Source organism: Fukomys damarensis, unplaced genomic scaffold, assembly GCF_012274545.1.
Source record: "Fukomys damarensis isolate Sample0158 unplaced genomic scaffold, DMR_v1.0_HiC HiC_scaffold_2, whole genome shotgun sequence".
Taxonomy (NCBI): domain Eukaryota; kingdom Metazoa; phylum Chordata; class Mammalia; order Rodentia; family Bathyergidae; genus Fukomys; species Fukomys damarensis.
In genome coordinates this window covers 60,787,078-60,808,629 of record NW_022900914.1, presented here as the reverse complement: position 1 = coordinate 60,808,629, position 21,552 = coordinate 60,787,078, and the positions used below count along the sequence as shown (strand labels likewise).

The following is a 21,552-nucleotide window of genomic DNA, read 5'->3' as shown; positions in this document are numbered from 1 at the left end:
AAAGCAACACAGATCCTGACCCAAATCCCTCCTCCACCAGTGACAACTGGAGGAGATGTCTTCCCAGGGCCAAGAGCCAGGGCAGTTTGCCCTCAGGTCCTGCAAGTGTAACTAGACTTGTCACTCACGGTGGGTGCATGTAAGCCACCTATGGGCTCTCTACTTGTGGCTGAAGCAACAACAAACTACAGCTAAAAGCCAAATATTTTATAGCTGGCAAGATCAGATCCATTAGTGCAGAGTTGTAGATCTCTAAGGTTGGAAAATGAACTTGAAGTCTACCTAACTTAGCTTCCAAAATAATACATGAGTCTCCTTGATGACCCCCCTCCCCAAGTGCTTGCTCACCCCCCATGTGAGTACCTCCTGAGACAAAGTACTCACTCCCCAGGCCACTCATTTTCCGCTTCGATGATGCTGCCAGAAAGCTTTTTCCTCAAAGGAAGTCCCTGCAAGCTTTCAAGAAATGCTCAAAAACAAGTCTACCCCTCTTGTGTGAGAAACTGAAAGTGTAAGGATTAAAATAAATAATTGATAATGTGAAATAGGAAGAAAAGGTCCAAAGGAGTAGGGAAAGTGGGAGGGGTAGGGGAAAGGAAAAAGAAAAAATGGAAACAAAGTCTTTGTAAATAGGGAGGGGTGGGGGTGTTGAAGGGAGGGCAGTGGACTAGGGAAAAAATAAGAACCAAGATACACTGTGTAAAGGTACAAGTTCCTAATGATTAATGTAAATGTGTTGTATACCGGAAATATGCCAATAAAAGAATTTAAGGAAAAAAAGTTAACCCAATGGCTTTCATTTGACAACAGGTGCTTGTTTTTGTTTCGAGACAGGGTCTCACTATGTAGTTTAGGCTGGTCTTGAACTCAATATGTAGCCCAGGCTGACCTCAAACTCTCAGATATCCTCCTGAATCAGTCTCCAGAGAGCTGGGATTACAGGCACGCACCACAATGCCCAGCCTGCAGTTTTGACTAATGCACCAAGATACCATTTTTTTCTGCCACAAAATCCAGTAAAGCTGGGCATGGTAGCACAAACCTGTAATCCCAGCACTCGGGAGGCTGAGGCAGGAGGATCGCTGTGAATTCGAGACCAGCCTGGGCTACATAGTGAGCCTGGGCTACATGGTGCAAGTCAGTCTGAACTGCATAGTAAGACCCTGTCTCAAACCCACCCCCCAAAAAAAAAGGAAAGAAAGAAAACCCACAACAATGTCTACACATGGCAGTTCTGGTTGTGCCAGCTTCATCCCACACTTTCTATCCCACTCAAGAAACCTCCCACCGTGCACAGGAGCAAGAGTGACCCTGTCATTTACAGGAATAATCCTGTGCCTGCTGTACTCTTTCCTAAGGAAGTGGGTAGCTTCGAATGTCACACCTCTTCCCCCAGTGGCGGCACAGGAAGGTGTCTACACGGAGGGGATTAAGATTGTGGGTTAGGGTTCTTTCCATGCAGCAGTGCGCAAGTGATTCAACTAACTTTACTGTTGCCCATGCTAGGTCATCTGCTTTCCCCTGGCCCAGTGAGTTCAATGTTATCACTATGCATTGATTAGCAGTTCCTTTTTACAAAACTGTCACTGCACTAGACTCTCAGAATATTCCACTGTTTGCAAGAGAATCAATATGTTAGAGTTGCTCTTTGTTTTGTTTTTGATGTTAGGAGTTTGTGGCTTTCACAGCTCTGTCTCTGGCCACACAACTGGGAAGGTGTTACTGGCTAAAGTGGGTGTGGGTGTGACAGCCTCATCCCTCCTGTGCCCTGTGGACCCCTCTGACCAGGGGCAGAGCCAGAAAGACAACACGGGCCCTGGTGTTGCTGACACGGCCTCCCCAAGAGACCACACTTCCTCCCAGGTTTTCAAGGGTACATGGGTATACGATAAATGACACTTTCTAAAAACCACCTGAAAACAAAGGGGCCTCAGCCTGCTTGGTCTACAGATTTATCAGAGCTCAGAGAAGTACAGAAGTGGCTGGGAGTGCCCACACATCAGGTAGGACCTCCGGCCGGTGACCAACTGCCCCTGCATGCCCCTCTGCAGGGCGGCCTGCTGCTGCTTCTTGTGGTTTGTCTTTGGGGACAGCTGACAGACCTGTGCTATGTCACACAGCCTGCTACTGTCAGTGGTAGGGAAGCAGCGTGGGGTGCATGGGCAGGAACGGTCCATCCTCCTTTGAAGGAGGTTCTCATACCTCCTTATGGACTATGGACCATTTATTCGGACTTGTATGTGGCAGCAAAGAATGGTGCAGCAATTTTCTTTGCTCACCATTTTCTGCTATTTTTTTTTTAAGAAGTGTCATACACACTCAGCCATCAGCCAATAGGAGGCTGGACCGACTTTCACCCCAGTTCCCTGGTCTCAGTCTCTTCCAGGCCAGGACATCTACCTGTCCCACCTGACACGTGCCTGGTGCCGCCCGCCACAGTTGTCTGACTCCGGCACGATCACAGCAACCGCAAGCCCGCCACAAGCCTCTGTGTTTGCATGCCTGGGTTTGCTGCGACAGTTACCCATTCAGATGTGATCAGATTAAAGTGATCAAAGGACCCTGAGTACCCCAGACTGTCCCAAAGAAATGAAAAAGAATGGCCCAAGAACAGGGCGGGAGACCCTGGAGGAGGCTGATCACTCCCCAGGCAGAGTTGCTGCCTCTGGGTCCCACCTGTGCACCTGCACCTTTATTGTGGGGATGTTATATAGGGCACCCCCTCCTCCTGTAGAACACCCTCCCCCCATGCTGCTAAGATCACCTACAAGCACAGATGCAGCATTGTCCCCATTCTGTCCCAGTCCCCTCCGTGTGCCCAGAGCCATCTCAGAAGCTATGAAGGAAACCAATAGGCCCAGAGAAGCTGCTCTGACCTTTGAAAGAGCCTGGAGAAATACCCTCAAAAAATATTCTTTTCTGGGCTTTGTTCATTATTTAAGAGCAGTAGTTATGAACGTTAGAAATACTGAATCTAAATGGTTGCTTTTGTTTTTTTGTTTTGTCTTTGTTTTGAGACAGGGTCTCACTTACGTAGCCCAGGCTGGCCTTGAACTCATGGTTCAGACCTCCTCCTGCCTCAGCCTCCAGAGTGCTGGGATTTCCATTCCCAACCTGACATACTGGCACTTGTCCCACAGTCCCCACTGTGCACAAGGTCACAGCCCCGGGCCCTCCCCTTTCGTTTTCAGGCCCAGTAAAGAGAGGGTCTTCCCACACCAGGTTCCCACTGCACCTAGAATGCACCCTCCCTAGCACTGTCCCTGGGACCTGCATCTTCCCAAGTGTACAAACACACACACACTCATGTACATGCTGTGTGGCAGCCCCTCCCTCCTCAGGCTCTGAAGCCCCTGCCTGGACCTTCAGGGTCCTCCTCTCCTCAACCTCCCCCAGGAAACCCCTCCCCCACCCTCCAACCCTCCCCCTGCCCAGAAGCCCATAGCAGTCCCTGCCTTCACTCTCTGAGCACGGCTCCCTATCTCTTTCCATTTCTCCTTGATCTCTCGGCCCCACCACACTCAGCTCAAAGACTTAAACTAGTTCAGCGTGAGTAGTGGGACCCCTGCTGCACAGTGCCCAGCACGTGTTGTGGGTGCACAATAAACAGTACGTCGATGAGCCAGTGAGCATTGTGTTCACGAATTTTAATCGACACCCTGGTCCTTATTCTCAGAGAGCTTTTAAAAGTGGTCATGCGAAAAGGTCAAATGCAGCCTGATTCCACTTAGAGCAGGTACCTGGAACGATCAAATAAATTCATGGAAACAGAAAATAGAACTTCGGTTACCAGGGGTGTGGGAGGGGGAACAGAAAGTGGGTGTTAATGGGGAGGGAGTTTCTGTTCCAACCATGAAAGGTTGCATAATGGTTGCAGGCTGTGAATGTACTTAATGCTGCTGAACTGCACACTTGGTCAAGGTAAGTTTTATGCCTTGTGTACATTTTACCACAATTTTTAAAAACTGTATAAAAAAATGGTTGACACCAGGTATTGTGGCACAGGCCTATAATTCCAGCACTCTGGGAGGCTGAGGCAACAGAGCCACAAGTTCAAGCCCAGCCTGGGCAACTTAGCCACTTAGCAAGACCTAGTCTCACAACAAAAAAGAAAAAAGTGGTTGGGAGTGGGGAAATAACTCAGTGCAAGGGCTCTGGGTTCTATTCCCATTTCCTCAAGAAAAAACGTTGAGGAAAAAGAAACAAACACAATGAACGACTCACAGCTCTGTCTAAATGGTATAGACAATTCCGGGCACAGGAAGAAAAGTTCAGCTCTGAAGACCAGCTGCAGTGCAGAGTAGGGAGGGAAGTCAGGAGTCTGCACATTTTCTATTTGTAAAAGTTACTTAGTTGCAGTAATACACATTGCTGAAATTTAGTTACCTGAGGGAAGAAAACAGCAAGGGAAAGGCATCTTGATGTGTATTTACCTCATGTGTTCTAAACACCTTTCACAACACAATAATCATGCTGAGTGCATGTTTTTATTAAGTATACTATGAACATTTCCCCTATTTTCTACATAGTTTTCACAGTCCTGATACTCTAAATTGTTAATGCTTAACACTATGTTGAGTGGATTATCATCATTTACTCAAATATATCTTCTTTTAATGTTCTGAATGCTTCCAACATTTTTACATCTCAATTGTGCTGAGCCGGAACATCATATCCCCTGGAGAAATTGTCCAGATTGGAATTACTGGCTTCATGGGTATATATGTTTTATTAGCTTTTTTAAAAAAATACACTTTATTTTCAATTGGCATATATTGTTATACATACTTATTAATATTTTAATACCTGTATACAGTGCATGAGGATCCAATAGATAATTGGCATATCCATCATCTCAAACATTTATCACTGCTTTATCACAGGAATAGTATAAATCCTCTCCACTACCTATTCTGAAATATACAATTAATTTTCGCCAACTAGCAGGATGTAGTGGCATTGGCCTGTAATCTCGGCGCTGGGGGTGCTGAGGCAGGAGAATCACTGAGCTCCAAGCCAGCTTGGGCTATAGCGTCATACCCTGTCTCAAAAACCGAAAGTAAATAAATAAATATATGTTGCCAAGGAGAGTCACCCTACTGTGCTGTAGAACATCAGAAACTAATCCTTCTATCTAACTTCACGCTGTACTTACCAAGCACCTTTCCTCTCCCTGCCCTCCCCAGCCTCTGGTAATTTACACTTTACTTCTATGACATTAATTTTTTTTAGCTTTCACAAATAAGTAAGAATAGACGGTACTTCTTTCTGTGTCTGACTTTACTTCACTTAATAACGTCCTCCATCTCCATAGGTGTTGACACAAATGACAGCGTTTCACCCCTCTCTATGGAGGAATAATGTTTCATTGTGTGTGCGTGTACATGTATAGAGTTGACATCTTTATCCGGTCCTCTGGTGAACTCCTAGATTGGCTTCGTATTTTGGCTACTGTGTTTTGTGTTGCAGCATTGCAATGGGGTGCCATGTGTCTTGGACATACTGATTTCATTTCCTTTGAAGATGTACCCAGTAACTGGATTGAGCCTCCTGTGGTAATTCTGGCTCTACTTTTTTGAGTAATTTCCATTCTATTTTCCGTAGTAGCTGTGCTAATTTAATTTGCATTGCCACCAGTGGTGTCTGAGAGTTCCCTCTTTTCCACATTTTCACCACCTTTTCATTTTCTTTTATTATGGATTGATTGGTGCTGAGGTTTGATGCCTTTGCACTGAGCTATATCTCCCGCCTCTGCAAAGGAGGAAGGTGGGAGGGGAGGGACAGGGTCAGGCTCTCTAAGCAGGAGGGTGGGACCTCAAGACCCTGCCTTCAGAGAGCATCGCCACTTGGTGCTAATAATGAAACTGTGATTTTCGGAAGGTTCTGAAGGCGTATGCCCCAGGAGGGTGGTGGTGCCTCCTGGGGGTCAGTGCTGGTTCCAAAATTGGTGCTGTACCTCATTTCAGTTTTCGAGGCCGTGGTGATGGTCCTGGCTGGGCCAGGGCAGAAGGAGCCCGGTGTGGACTTCAATCAAGGGGGCACTGCCAGGACAAGACCCTGCTTCGCTTCCTGGATGCAGTGTGAGTAGAATAACACAGCTGTGCACTTCTCAGGGGCTGGCTCTGCGCTGACGGCTGTGAGCTCCTGTTCTTGTTTACTTCGGTAACAACGGGATGAAGTAGGTGTCAGTAATCTCTTTAGCTGGTGAGGAGCAGGGTCAGAGAGGGTCAGAGAGTCTGAGGGGCTGCTGGGAACCACACAGCATTAATACACTGGAGAGCTAGGATTCAACCCCGGCAGCCGAACTCCAAAGCTTTACCTACTCCAGACATGGGTCAGAGCCCAGATGTTCCTTGAGACTTTCAGGAGCAGCAAGCCTCATGAACGTGGAAAGAAACGTGGGAGAAGGCCAGTGCAGCCTGATAAAATTTGGAGTTACTGGGCTCTTGGGGGAGGGGGTGGCAAAAAATAAAGTTGATTTTCTCAAGAGCATCCATAACCCAAAGCAGGTAAAACCAGCTATACAGTAAGCAGCTAGGGAGAAGAGATGAGACTGGAGGTCAGGTGGATCAGGGAAGCAGGGACAGACAGGTGTCTCAGTAGTTAGGCTGGGCTGCCTGTGTGACCTGGGCAAGTGAACTAACCTCTCTGACTTTGAATATAAAACAAGAACAATGGTACTACCAACCTCACATAGGAGCATTAATTGATTATCTTTGTTATTACATTATATTCTAGTTTTGTTTTGTTTTTGTTATGGTACTAGAGACTGAACCCAGGGCCTTCACTCTGAGCTACATCCCCAGCCTTTTCTTAAGAAAGGGTCTCAATAAGTTGCCCAGGCTGGGCTTTCAATCCTCCTGCCTCAGCCTCCCGCAGGGCTGGGATTTACAGGTCTGCACACAATGCCCCACTTACTCTACCCATTTCTGAGTAGCCTAAATCTGACACAGGATGTTTCGTTTAACCTGGAGAGCTGTGGAATCAAAGGTGCTCATTGTGTCTACTTATTCTATTTAGTTAACCTAGAGAAGACAGAATTTTAACAGTTTTGTTGCTTTAAATTATGTAATATGACAAATATAAAGAAAAGGACCTACAAGCAATATAGTAGATGCTCGGCTATCCGTCATCTGACTTAGCAAATGTAACATTTCACTAAATTGCTTTGATCTTTTATTTCAAGAAACAAAATAGTAGAGCTGAGACCCACTCCCTCAGCCTCTGTTCCACCCTCCACATGCCCCTCTGTCCTTTAGGGTGTGGCTTCTGCCTTCAGACTTTTATGTTTGTTTTGTTTTTTGGTACCTGGGATCAAACTCAGGACCTTGTACTTGCCAGGCAGGTGCTGAGTCACTGAGCTAAATCCCAGGTTTTTCTGCTTATCCTTGTAATCTTTTCATTCTGTAAGTATTCGTCCAGAAATAATGATATAATGATGAATATATAGCATTGCTTGCATATGATTATATCTTACAAATGATATCTATTGTGATACCTTTCTTAAGTTTATGCCATTCAACCTTATATTTTTGACAATTATTTCTCTTGATGCCTGTGGCTCTAGTTCATTCATTGAGTCATATTTCATTAATTTATTACCATTTATTTATTATTCCCTGATTGTTGAGTATTAGGTTTTTTCCAATTTCTGTTATTAAAAATTCTCAGTTTCTATTGTTTGTGTTTTTGTGGACATTCGTATACAACAAAGTTTCTCTGAGTGGTAAATAGAAGTAGAAATGCTAGGGCCAGAGCATTTCCATTTTTGCTAGAGATTTCCAGATTATCTCCAAAACGTTGTACCCATTTATACTCCCATCAGCTTTGCCCTGTTTGCCCATATCCTGATCATTAGGCCTGTTCATTTTTTTGTTAATCTGTGTATAAAGCAATATCACTCATTTTAATTTGCATTTCACTTGTCGAACTAAGGTTTACTGTCTTTTTATTTGGGTATTGGCTTGGACTGTGCTTTTACCATTTTTCACTGAGATATTTTTATCTTATTTTTTAAAGTCATATATTGTGGATAGTCATCCTTTGTTGCTTTTATGCATTGCAAAAATCTATTACTAATTTATCTTTTAACATCATACTAACTCTTGTCCTCTGTATTTTTTTTGTTTTCAGTGATGGTGATTGAACCCAGGGAACTCATGCATGCTTCACAAGTTTTATACCACTGAGCTATATGCTCCGGCTTCTTCTCCTACATACTTACAATTTTTTTAAAAATATGATAACATATTTTTATACTTCTATGAATTTGCAGTTTTATGTCTTGATTCAAGAAATTCTACCTTTATGTTACGTCTTTAAAACTTCTTTCCACATTTAGTCTTACTATGTCTGGACTATATATTTTTGTGAGTGTGAATAGTTTGACACAGAGCTGAAGTTTTACATTTTTCCTGCATGGGAAGCCAGTAGTCAGGGCACTGGTGTCGGACTTCTTCACCCAACTTCAGGGGAAGGTTTTTCAGGGACTTCTTCACCCACAGATGGGCCTTCAGGGGAAGGTTTTTCAATGACTCCTGCTGGGAACTTTAGCGATGCTATGAGCAGAAGCACAAAGCTGTTTGTCCCCTGGGTCTCTAGAAATTCCGAACACGAAGAACAGGTCCACATGAACAGACCTTTCTCCAGACTCTCCCTCCACCTGAGGGGTTCCTGGCACACTCCAGCAGGACTTTCCTTGCCTAGAGTCCTGGGAGTTAAGCTCTGACCAGGTCAGCCATTGCCCTGTCCACTTCATAGAACCCAGGTTGTCCACTCTGCATAACTTTGCTCTTGGTCCTAGAGAAGAGGGCAGGGCAGCACCGGGGAGCATCTCTGCTCCTAGCATTTCTGAGTGTGACCATGACTCAGGTGCTCCTGCTTCAGATGAGCTGCTCAAGTGCCCAGGTTTAAGGAGGTGGTTATGTCCAGCATATGTTCTCTCCTTCTGAGGGAAAACCACTTTTGAAGCCTCCTTCATTTTTAAAGGCTTCTGAATACATTTTTGCTAGAAAAAAAATTTGTAACAACAGCCTTTTGTTTCCCCAAACCCATCATCAACTTGTCAATTTGAATAAAGCCAGAGTTTCTCCCATGCACTTACACACGTACAATTTTTACATAACAGAGTCATAATGTATATAACAGTCTGCAAGTCACTGCCGCCAGTGAACAACATGTGTTAGTTTGCTTTATTTCAGTACATGCAGATTTACTGGCTTTTAGCTGCCTCAGTGTGTTCCCTAGGCTAGTGAGCAGTGATTCAGGGCCCACCACCCCATTAATGAGTTGTGGGTGTTTTGCCCTATGTCCACCACACAGGCAGTGCTGTGTGGACACCTTTGTGCCTCACTTGGCACAGGTATGAGCAAGCATATTTTGCTGCACGCAGAAGAGCTAGGCATGGTGCTGGCTGTCTGCTCAAGCAATCTCTGGGAAAATATTGATAAACATTGTTTAAATGGATGGGCAAGGAGGGAAAATCAGCAAAGAGCAGTATGACAAATAGAAAATTATTACAAATAGTATATCTTAATCCAACTATAGTTTTACTTATTTTTGTAGCTTCTTTTTATTGCTATGTGTTTGCAATATATAATAATTATACTCATCATGGGGAGTTGGTACATATACATATCTTCATTCTTTTTACTCCACCTTCCATCTCCTCCATCTCCAGATCCTCTTTCCATCTCCACAAAGCCTATATCTCCATTCTGGTTTTGATCATGCATTTTTTGCTTTGCCCTTTGAATTATTTACATTTTGGTGAAGAAGGAAGGGGAAGTATAAAGAATATCATGTACATATACCAACTCCCCACGATGGAAGCAAACATGTACTAACAATTATTTTTAAAGTTTTTAAAAGATGAATTCTTTATATTTAGGGTTTCTCATACTGTATTTTAAAAACCATGTACTGTTTAACCTCCTGTACCTGATTTATTTCACTTAGCATTATGGTCTCAAGGTGCATACATTTTTCTACAAATGACTCAAATTTACCCTTCTTTGTGATTAAACATTATTCCATTGTGTATATATGCCATAGTTCCTTTATCCATTCATCATAGGCCATAACAAGATTTAATTACAAGCTGCGACGCTGTGTAGATGAATAAGCATGTATCACTGTAATACGATATCTTTAACTCTTTCAGAAAGATACCCAAAAGGGCTGTAGCTGGATCAAATGGAACTTCTATTTTTAGTTTTCTGAGGAATCTCCATAATTATTTCCACAGTGATTGTACTGATTTACATTCTCACCAACAATATGGAGATTCCTTTTGCCCCCAACAAGATTTTAAAATGACTTTAAATGGAAATGGCTTACATATGCCACTAAAAGGCAGGCAGAGATTGTCAGATTTTCTTTTCTGTACTGGGGATTGAACACAGGGGCCTGACACTGAGCTACATCCCCAGTCTTTTTTATTTTTCATTTTGAGACAGTGCTGGGATTACAGGTATGATCACCACACCAAGCCAGAAAGAGTATAAGCTTTTAAAAAACAAAAAACTCATTTTAAATATGAAGACTTAGATGGACTAGGCAGAGATTGTCAGATTTTCTTTTCTGTACTGGGGATTGAACACAGGGGCCTGACACTGAGCTACATCCCCAGTCTTTTTTATTTTTCATTTTGAGACAGTGCTGGGATTACAGGTATGATCACCACACCAAGCCAGAAAGAGTATAAGCTTTTAAAAAACAAAAAACTCATTTTAAATATGAAGACTTAGATGGACTATAAATAGATGGGGAAACATACATCATGGGGAAAAAATGGTAGCAGCTACACTCATTCAGACAAGCCAGACTCCAGAACAGCAAATTTATCAGGAGTTACATAATGTCAAAGTGGTCAGTTCTTCAAGAAAACAAAATAATCTAACATGCATTCGCTTAACAACAGAACATCAAATTTTGTGAGATAGAAAATGGTAGAAATGTAAGAAGAAATAAATGCAGTATTATAAGTGGATATTTCAACACCCTTCTCAGTAATTAAAAAATCCTGCAACAGAGAATTAGTAATAGTTTACTTCACCCAAACAGCACTATCAACTAACTTGATCTAACTGACACTTACAGAATACTCCATCCAACAATAGCAGAACACATAGACTTCCCAAGCTTACATGGAATAGTCACCAAAAAACTATATTCTGTACTATAAAACACATTTTAACAATTTAAATTAATAGATGCCATGCAAAGTATGGTCTCAGACCACAATAGAATTTAACTAAAAATTAGCAGCAGAAGGATATCTGGATACGCACACTTCTAAATGACATAAGGGTCAAAGAAGTCTCCAGAAAAATATAGCTGGGCATGATGGTGAAAGCTTGTAGTCCCAGCACTTGGGAGAGAGAGGCAAGAGTATCACTTCAAGTTCAAGGCCTGCCAGGGTTACATAGTGAGTTCAAGGCAAGCCTGAACTATGTAGTGAGACCCTGTCTCAAAAACAAAAATAAAAACAAAAGAAAAAGAAAATAAAAATTTAAAAATATTTTGAAATAAAAATGAAAATTTGGGGCACAGGATTTAGCTCAATGGTTCCAGTGCCTGCCTCACAAATGCAAGGTCCCAAGTTCAATCCCCAGTACAAAAAAAAAAAGAAAGAAAGAAAATGAAAATTGATCTCAATTTATGAAATGCACCAAAAGCATGCTTAGAAAATTATAGCACTGGATACATATACAGTATATAAAAAGGAAAAGATCTAAAATCAATCATCTAAAGTTCTACTTTGGGAAATAAGAAGAGTTTAAGCTTAAGCAAGAAGAAAAAACCTACTAAAGTTAGAACAGAAATCAATGAAATTGAAAACAAGAAATAATAGAGAAAAATCAATGAAAATAACAGCTGACTCTGAAAAGATAGATCTGAAAAACCTCTACCCAGGCTAAGCAAGAAAAAAATAGCGAAGGCACAAATTAGTAATCGGAATCTGTCAATCCCAGGAAAATCATGTCATCTAGCTGGGCATTCCTTTCCACTGCAGTTTAGTCAAAATATCAAAATCTTACCACTTGAAAAAAGAAAGAAGGAAAGAAAAGAAAAGGTAGGTCCCAAATTGCACAAGCTCAAGGCTTCATAGGCCTCTGTCTTCAGCGTGGCCCACGCTGAAGCTGCTGGTCTGTCCAGTCCGTGGAGAACAGAGGAATCAGTTGGTGGGGTGTAGTTCAGGTTAGGTGGGTAGGAGTTTTTCCTTTTCAATGTGTGTTTTGTCATAGAATGAAAAAAAACATAATTCCTACAGTGTGAGAGCTATAGGAGCTTAACCTCCTCAAGTTAAAATAGAGAAAACACAAGTACAAAAGGACAAGAACAAATAGTCCATATTCAAAAAAGAAAATTCAACCTTTTGTCAGATCTAAAGGGAAAAAAAGTTGGATGAAATAAAAAAATCAAAGAAAAAAATTTTAAATATCCCAATTTTTGTTTCTTAAAATAATTCTGATTATATATAATATAAATAAATATAATGAAATTAACAAAACATACATTTCCACACAGAGCCAATACTCTACATTTGTCCAATCTGTGAAAGGCCAGCTTGACCCAAAAAGCCACATCCTTCTGAAAATCAAGACCAAGAAAATAGTTCAAATGCATAAAAAGAGAAGCATGCCAATATGTTTATTTATAATTTTAACAGCCATGTGGTTGGTTTTTATACTTTTTAATATCACTTTATAACATGTAAAGCACAACCTGCTAAAATATGAAGAGGAAATTATAAGTCCACAAATATATTTTGAAAATTTATAACTCTCAGAAATTCACAGATGAAGTAGATTAATATAAAGAATAGAGGAAATGTGGGTAATATATTTTATAAATTTTGATCTAATATATACAATTTTGTACCCAATCACTCATGCAAAACTATGCCTAAATTGGTTACAAAGTCAACATCTAGCAAAAACTCAAATTCAAAAAAACCATAAATACAGTTAATTCTCGGACCATAGAAGAATAAAGGTATAAACAAAGGGAAGGGAAATCTATCCAACTGAAGAACTATAAACTTTTATGAATTCTTAGGGTAACAGAAATAAAAATTGAAAGTATGCACTGTATCATAATGAAAACCATGAATGTTTGAGTAATTGGATAAATATGAGTGGAACATTCTGCAGTTATCAGGTGAGATTCAGGAGGAACACATTATAAGAGAAAGTGATACAACAAGAATTTTTAATAGCAGACTGGAAGCCAGGCGTGATGATAGCTGCCTGGAATCCCAGCATTTGTGAGGCTGAAGCAGGAGGATCACCACAAGTTCAAGGTAAGCCTGGGTTATATAGTAAAACCCTGTCTCAAAAAAAAAAAAAAGTAGACTAGAAACCTAATGAAAATAACAGGGGAAGAAATGAAAGTGTAGGATAAAAACAAAAAGATATTGAAAAACAGCACAAAAAAAATGTACCAACAAGTTAACAGTGGTATAGTTTCCTATTGGCACTATGAATGATTTTTTTCTTTACTTTTTGTTTTATATTTTCCAAAATAGTTTAAACTAAACAAAAAGGCAAAGACTTTTTTAGGCTAGATATTAACTGTATACATCTGAGGATTGAGGGATTAAGGGATTTGCTGAAGGCACAGATTGGTGGCCCAAGCCACCTCCTAGCTTCTATTACTGTCTCTGGCTCAGGACTCCTTTGGACCTCCAGGAGGAAGGTTCAAATCGCAGAAGGAACAGGCTACCCAAAAAGACTTGGTGGTGGCTAACACCAAGACACAAATTCACCAAGAGCCTTTGGTTCCAACCACCACCACAGTCAGCACGGAAGAGGACCGTCCCGGTAAACTAAAACCAGGAGTAGAATGAAATGAATAAGCCCTAAAAACTCAGAGTGTCCTTGGTTCCCAGAGCCTCTCAACCCAGTGCTCCCAGCCCTCCCCTGTCCCATTCCTGCCTGAGCCCAGGGCACAGGATAGGACCCATGGCCCAGGCCTTTCTGCAGGGCAACCTCTGCCCCTGAGTGGGACACCAGGGCCAAACACACCACCTGCCCCAGAACAGGCCCAACCCCACCCCAGCCTGTCAAGTTTCCTGGCCCCACACCTCCTGCACAACCTGGGCCAGTGCTCCCTGCAGGACTGCAGGAGGGAAGTAGCTAGAGACAAGGATCTGGGCCAGTGTCTGTCTCCTTGGTGCTTCTGCCCTGTGGTCCCATGAGACCGTGGCCAAGTCTGCTTGGACAGGGACCCTTGCACCCAGGATGACCCCCACATCTCCACTCCAGCCTCTTTGCATTTTCTGACAAATGAAGAAAGAAGAATTGGAGAAGCCCCACTGACCCGGAGAAGAGAGGGTCTCAGATGTGAAGACTGCTCTCCCCCACTAAGGCTTTTACATCAGCCCAGCTCTACTGATTGACAGACTGGGGGGGGGTGTCCTACCCGCAGCCTCTCCCCACCTCCCACCTTGTCTTGGGCCAGAGATGCCATCACTGGTCAGTTATGATTCCACCCCACCCCATTCCACGCCCCCCCCCAACAGTAATCTCAGTCTTCAAAGCAAAGCGGGATTCTTAGGGACCTGTAATAGGCTCTTGCGGAGAGGAGAATCTTGAGAACTGGAAGGGTCAGAGCCCCATCCAGGCGGAGCTGGGCACCTTGCTGCCTGAGCCTGCCGCGTTTTGCTGGAGGCCGCTTCCCTTCCCTTCCCGCAAAGGTGGAAAGAAACTAAAGCAATATCGCCTCCTGCGGGGCCGCCAGGAAACTGGTTGAAGCAGCCAGACTGGTCCCTGCCTCGGAGCATGAGTTCCGGGAAGGACGCTCACCTTCCCGGGCCTGTTGCTCTCCCCGTGAAAAGGAAATGTGCTGGGCCAGCTGTCTCCCAAGTTCACGACCAACTCTATACCCTAGATGCTGCTTCTCTCCTCCCCCTAAGCCCTCAGCTAGTCTCCCTCTTGCTCCCCCTCTGAACCGTTTCTGCTCGGCACCCACGCTGAGCTCTATGCCCTGGGCGGGGGCCTGACTTCTCCCGGGCAGAGTGGAAAATGGGCCGTCTGTCACTTCCCAGGGTTCCTTTGCGCAGAGAAATGGATTCGTGAGAGACAGAGTGGAGGCAAGGGGGCGGGATCCGGATGGGTCCACAGAGGTGGAAACCTCAGAGCGGCAAGGTTGGCCCAGGAATTCGTCCCGCGAGCATCCCAGGAGGGATACGGCTCCAGCTCCCCGCCTCTCCATCCTGTCCCCTTAGAACTCCGTCCCCCAAACACACTGTGCTGTTCCTGATCACTGCGGCCTGGACCGGCCTCTGACCCGTCCTCCTCCACCCACCCCATGTACTGCGTCCTTAGAAGCTGGCTGTGCTCCCCGCGATGCCCCAGGCCTGGGCTCCTCCTTCGCCGTGGTGTGTCTGTGCCCACCACATCCTGGCACCCCTACCCCATCGTGGACTCCCGTGTTTCCCCGACTGTGCCCCATGCTGGGATTGCCCCGCAGAACGGGGCCGCGGCGACCCCAGTCTCCCCGCCCAGAGCGCCCAGCTCCTCCAGCCGCAGCCGGCTGCGCTCGTCCCTCCCTCCCGGCTGCGGATGGCGCGTACAGGGACCTTCCCAAGGCCCCTGGCTTAGTGCGCGCGGCGCGGAGGGAGCAACTCGTTCTCTTGCTGAACTGAGAGCCTCCGCCACCGCACGAGAGAGACTGGGCGCGGAGGACCAAGCCGGAGGGAGGGCGGGGAGCCCCTTCTCCTCCCTTTCTTTCTACCTCGCTCTCCGCCCTCCCCTTCTCAAGGAGTCCCGGATCACATGTCCCGGCTGCTGGAGGAGTTGTACCCTCCGCGTGGGTCCCGCTCGGGCTGACACTGGCTGGCGTCCCCATCCCGCGATGCTGACATCACTGAGTCCTCCGCAGCTCTTTCTGCAGGTAACCAGAGATCCAGGTCACTGCGGGGAAACCGTGGGAGTGAAACGCTTGAGGGTTGAGTTGAGGTTACTTCATGGATCTCTGCCAGCGCCCAGGCGCAGAATTAACCAACTTCTGTAAAAGGAAAACTTTCCACTGACTGCTTAAAGTTTCTATTTTGGGTAAACTGTTTTGAGACAACGAGTTATGTGTTGTATATAAAGATGAAAGGGAAGAGGGGAGCGGAGGGGAGGAGAGGAGAGGAGAAAAGAAGAAAAAGCAGCCGAAGAAGGGATGGAAGAGAGGAAGAAGAGGAGAAGAAGGATGAGGAGGAAAGAAGGAAGGGAGAAGAAACCAAGGGAAGGAAGAAGGGGAAAAGGAAGAGAAGAAAGAAAAATCTGACAGGACTTAGGACAGCTTTCAAATAAAAAGAACTGAAGACTCCTTGGATTATGGAAAGTAGTAACACACAGTTATCTGGAAAGAAATCAGGTTCTCTAACCAACAAAATCCATACTGTGAGTGATGTGAGCTCCGGAAGGCAGGGCTTATATGATACCCCGGGGTGGACATTACCCAAACACTTGACACCCCTCAGGGCGGTGGGCAAAGGTCATTAATGGGTGACCTGCAGAAGAAGAAAGCTGAGTAGCTACAAAACTGTGGCAAGAGGCTCAGGCTCAGCCTTAGCAAGGGAGATGCAAGGTGGGGTTTGTTTGTTGTTTGCTTTTGTGGTGCTGGGAATGAACCCCAAGCCTCAAGGAGATGCAAGTTTATACAATAACGAGATGCCAACTGACCTACCAGACTGGCAGAATTGAAAAGGCTGACAAAAACCAAGCCTCACCAAGCACGTGGGCCATGGAAACTCATCCACATGGGGTGGGTACAAACTAGTGCCACCACTTTGAAATTTACCAGCAGCTATGGGAGTTGAAAAGAAGCATATTTTCAGATAAATCCCTCCTCTCAAGGTCAGTCTTTCCTCTTCCAGGCCAATACCCAGAGGAAATCTTGTATTTGGATTCTACATAACATGTGCTAGGACGTTCATCATAGTATCATTTATAATGACAAGAAACAGATCTTGTGGATGTTTCAAATTATCTGCTGTACTTTCCTGCATTCAAAGATTTTCAAAACTTAAAAGTGAATAGTGCAATCACTTCAGTGAATGGGCAGTGAAGTCCAGATGCTAATATTTCACCCTGCAGACCCTCACAGCTCCCCATCCACCCCAGCCTTCCCCTCAGCCTCTTCACCATCATCTGTTGGTGACATCTGCGGATGCCCTGTGTGGGTCAGAGGAGGACATGACTCCTCTTCTCTTCCTGCCACACACTTGCCATCCATGCCTCCATCATAAACCAGATCTCCCCTGTGAAGTTTTTCTACCTTCTCAAGTCCCATCCTCAATTTCCTACATGACCCGGAGTCTGTGCCAATTCTTTCTTCCTTCTCCTTCAAGGTGAGTTTTTCCTGAGGTTCCATATCCTCTTGTGACCTCCCTTTGCAATGTTATCTCCCCCTTGTCAAATTCAACTCTGGCCTTGGTCTTCTCCTGAACACAAATCCTTGCTCTTTGCTTGCATTTGGGACACTTCTGTTTTAATATTCTTGAGATTCAGGATGTGCAGCACTTAATCCAACTTAATTTGCTTATAGCAAGCATAGGCCCGCAGCGAGGGAGGGGCTGACAGAGTCAACACAAGATGTAACCAAAATTTCTGGGTTTCTTCCCTTTACGGTTCAGTTTATGTTCTCTGCCAACCATGCATTGGCCAAACATATGTCAAGCATTAGCCTAGCTTCCTGGGATGCCTTTGTCTTTGTTCTTGATGTCTGTGTACAGAAATAGATATAATTTTATTTATCCCACTTGGCACTGTGACAAGGTTTTGTTTTTGTTTTTTTTTTACTTAAGGACTTATGTTTTTAATTGTGAAACTTTTTCTGCCACAATCTCTTCCCATATACTTTGTGCACACATCCTTTATTCTCTCTGAAATCCTAGGAAACATTTCACAGTGCCAAACTACCTTGCAACAGCTTTTTAAACTGCATGTGTATGTGCATCCCTGCATTGCATTCTCTGTGACTTCTTCAGTGCTGGCTTCCAGTTCACAAGTTATTCTTTCAACTGTGTTCAATTTAGAGTGTATCCTACTTTCCACCTTGAGTTTTCCTTTCTAGTATGTTCAGTATTTATCATCTTGAATTGTTCTTGACTAATTTATTTTCTGCAAGTTCTTGTTCTCTTTGAATAAAACCCTTTTCACATTGGTGTGTGATTTGCATTTATTTGGGGGTGGATCTGTTGAGTCTTACATATACTTTGGATTTTGAGTCTGCATGCAAGGTTCTCTTGGATAGAAAAAAATTTAATCTCTTCTCTTTATATTCCATTCTCCTGATTTTTTCAGCAGTCTCTTGCTTTTCAGGGCTCCCAGTAGGAACCAGGCCCTACACTGGTGGCTGTGGGCTCTAACCTTCCAAATCAATAGAAATCTAGTTCCAAGCACCTGTTTCAAGAGAAAGCCAGGCTCCAGCTTCACTCCACAGGTTAAACACCTTGGGAGTCTGCTAGCCATAAGTGTCAAACCCTTGGTGCCTCCATACCGAGAATGGATTCTCAAGGGCCAGACCCAAGAATGACCAGAGCCCAGGAAGCCAGCCCTGATTCCACTCTGGTTCCCACTCCATCCATGAAGATGCCCATCTTGCTTCTGAGTGAATTGCCTTCTCCCTTCCACCTTTTTAAATTTTTAACTGTACCAATCAAATGCCTCCTGATCAACTCTCCTAATTCTTAACTCACTTTTGAACCCATCCCCTTTTGTTAAGCCTTGCCTGACCACCGTCCCATGAAATTAATTCTCTTGGCCTCTTTGGCTCTGCTATATTCCACTTTGGCCTTCATTTAGCTTTGACTGAACAAGTATTTCTTGAAGACCTGGGAAGCCCTTTTGGGCTGGGGCAGAGGGTTAGAATGAGGAGATGTTCACTGGGCAGGAGAGGGCAGAAGTTAGGAGACCATTGCAAAGATCCAGGCTGAAGGTGAAAGCAGCACAGATGAACTTGAGGATCCAGGGTACAGTAAAGTAAGAACAGCCAAAGTGAGCTTGCATTGACATGTTATTTATGACTGAGAGCAAAGCCCTGGAAATTCCAGGGTTGCAAACAGGGAGACCCATAATGTGTCTGTAGAAGTGAACTGGCCAGGGGAGACAGCAGGCGACTTCATAGCTATGATTCCACTTGGTCCCTTGAATGCATGACTTAGGAGCTGGAGCAGAGAGCCCTGATGAACTTCCTATTACTACCCTGCCTGGTTATGAATTTTGAAAGTTTGTAACTTGTGTGAATTAAAATCTTTTTATTGCCATGGCTCAAAAGCAGACATTTTGCCCGGCATGGTGGCACATACCTGCAATCCCAGCACTTGGGAGGCTGAGGCAGGAGAATCACTGCGAGTTCCAGATCAGCCTGGGCTCCATAGTTGGTTCAAGGCCAGCCTGAACTACATAGTGAGACCCTGACTCCAAAAAGAAAAAAGTGAACAGGTATTCTGAGAATAGCAAAGACCTGTCTGTTTTGTTTTTCTCTACGTATTTTGAAAACAAGGGATTGGTGTGACAGTGCAGTCATTCCCAGTTCTTCTTCACCCCATGTGAGCACAACAGGCTGGGGTGTGTGAGCTCACTTGCATATGACAAGCAAGCACAGCACAATGCTCTGCACACCTGGGCTACAGAAAGCCTGCATTTCCAAGCCTGTGCAATTGCATCTGCTCCTCTGCCTGCTGCAGAGCGGATGCCGCTGTGGTCACATCAAGAATCCACCACCAATTGTAAAAAATATCTTTGGGGTAACAAAGCTTCCTTGGTGAGTTTGACATGCTGCCTTGACGTGCCCCCCATGATGCTCTGTGCAAAGGGACTGCCAGCTTTGGCTTAGCTGTGAGGCCAGAAAGCCCCTAAGCCAGCAATAGCTCACTTCATTGAGATGGAATGGAACACCTCTGTATTTTCAAGTAGTATACCCCCAAAATCCAGCCATCATCATACTTGGGGAATCTCCCTCCCTAGACCCAAATCTCCTCCCTAACTGGGCAAGGTGTACTTTCACATCCATCCATCCTCTTTACCACCCTTCAGTTGTATCCTTTGGCCGGCAGGGTCACCAGATACTCCTCCTGCAGGGGCGACAGTGACCAAGCAAAATGGGAAACTGCATCTGGAGCAAGGCTTGCCATGGCGGTTACCTGTCTGGACTTAATTGCTTCCTTGTTCCCCTCATTCATCTGAGTTGAGGAGCAGCACAGCGTGTAAATAGTCAAGGACACACACACACGCTCATACGCATGCCCTCACCTGTGCCTGCCACTCCCTGCCAAGGTTCTTCCTTCCCCACCTTTTTCATCTTCCATTTGAAAATGTTCCTCATACTGGTGCAATCCTCAGTGGTGCAGGTACCTATAACACAGCAGAGCTGATACAGCTGAATAAACTGAGAAACTAATGAAATGGCCATTAATAGGAGGAGATTTAAATGATGGAATGCACATATAAAATGTACGCCTTTTTAACAATTTTATTTTTTTGTTGTTGTTTTTTGGTACCTGGGATTGAACTCGGGCTCATGTGCCTGTGAAGCAGGCGCTGGAACCACTGAGCTAAATCCCTGGCCCAAAATGTACACTTTTTTAAAAAAGGTATGGGCCAGGTGTGCTGATGCATGTCTGTGATCCCAACACTTGACAGGCTGAGACAGGAAGATCACTTCAAGGCCAGCCTGAACTACCTCAGGAGACCCTGTCTCAAAAAACCAATAAAGAGATAAATAATAAATAAATAAATGGGGTGGATCTATAACTGCTGACGTGAAAAGTTTCCTTCTGCTAACTAATAAAAGTAAACTGCAATATATACATATAATATATATCCCAATGTGTCTAAAACAGTGCATAAACATCTGCTTGTGCACAGATAATATCTGAGGAACACACTCAGTCATAACGGTGGTTTTCTTTAGAGTGATGACAGTCAAGAGCATTAAGACAGAGGACTTTGTACTCATTTTTTGCATTATCTGATGTTTTGCAAAAATATACTACTCTTACCAGGTCTGGTAGTGCAATATTCTGGGCAGCTGAGGCAGGAGGATCACAAATCTGAGCTCAGATTGGACTGCTTAGCAATTACTGAGATCCTATCTCAGAATAAAACTAAGAAAAGGTCTGGGGATGTGGCTCAGTATGAAGGCTAGAGGTTCAATCTCCAGTACCCAGTACTCCAGTACCCCACTATGTCAAAAAGAATATTTTTATAATTTAAAAGACACTTAAAATTGTTTTTTCTAAATATAAGATGTTCCATGTTAGAGTAAGCACTTTGGATGCTGGGGGGTGGTGGTAGTGGTGGAAAAAAAAAAACCCCACCCAAGGGCTGAGGATACAGCTCAGTAGTAGGACTCTTGCCTAGCATGCACAAGGCCCTAGGTTCAATCCCTAGCACCACAATAAATAAGCAAATAAAAAGCCCATCCAACACTTGCTTACTTCCATGTAGACCCTATCAGGGGAGGGCAGTTCTGTGAACACAGCTCAGCCCACGCAGCTTTGTGACAACGAGGGGAGGGGTGGAGAACACATCAGGAAGTCTGGGACACCCT

The 21,552-nt window shown here is 44.3% G+C and overlaps 1 long non-coding RNA gene across 1 annotated transcript; it reads left to right on the top strand.

Annotated features, from left to right (window-relative positions):
* The first annotated feature begins 3,876 nt into the window (after positions 1–3,876).
* Positions 3,877–8,210, top strand: LOC104863281. The gene is made up of 3 exons (XR_780519.2): positions 3,877–3,921; positions 5,967–6,080; positions 8,134–8,210. It is a non-coding gene; the product is annotated as an uncharacterized LOC104863281 (long non-coding RNA).
* Positions 8,211–21,552: the final 13,342 nt, after the last annotated feature.